General features: G+C 42.3%; 1 protein-coding gene across 1 annotated transcript in view; it reads right to left on the reverse strand.

Annotated features, from left to right (window-relative positions):
• Positions 1–134, reverse strand: part of TBC1D5 (TBC1 domain family member 5) — a 659444-nt gene extending 659310 nt beyond the window's left edge. Inside the window, exon 1 of the mRNA XM_019508683.1 lies at positions 114–134. The gene's annotated coding sequence lies outside the window, so the exon portion shown is untranslated. The remainder of the gene's footprint in view (positions 1–113) is intronic.
• Between the last annotated feature and the right edge of the window lie 209 nt (positions 135–343).

Raw genomic sequence — 343 nt, forward strand, 5'->3', positions numbered from 1 at the left:
AAAAAAAAAAAAAAAAAAAAAAAGCAGTCACTGGTATAAAAACAGTGCTTCTCTAATGTAACGCTTTTTATCCACTCTCAGAGCTGCTCATCAAGAAACATAAGCACTATTACCCAGTTTAGGAGGGAAACACAGTGGCACAGAAGAAGCGGCCTTGCATGCCTCAAAAACCCAGCAAGAGGCAAAACTGGGAGTTCTCAAGGTGTCCTGCCCCGATTTCCAATTCACCCCAAACTGTGTGATTTTGGGGTAACTAAACTTTGCTTCTAGACATATCCACACAGGTACACTATTTCATCCCAGTGAAAAAAGTTATGTCAATATGGGAGCTGACGGGGAGGGG

Source organism: Gavialis gangeticus, unplaced genomic scaffold (assembly GCF_001723915.1).
Source record: "Gavialis gangeticus isolate Ggan-Ray unplaced genomic scaffold, GavGan_comp1, whole genome shotgun sequence".
Lineage (NCBI taxonomy): Eukaryota > Metazoa > Chordata > Crocodylia > Gavialidae > Gavialis > Gavialis gangeticus.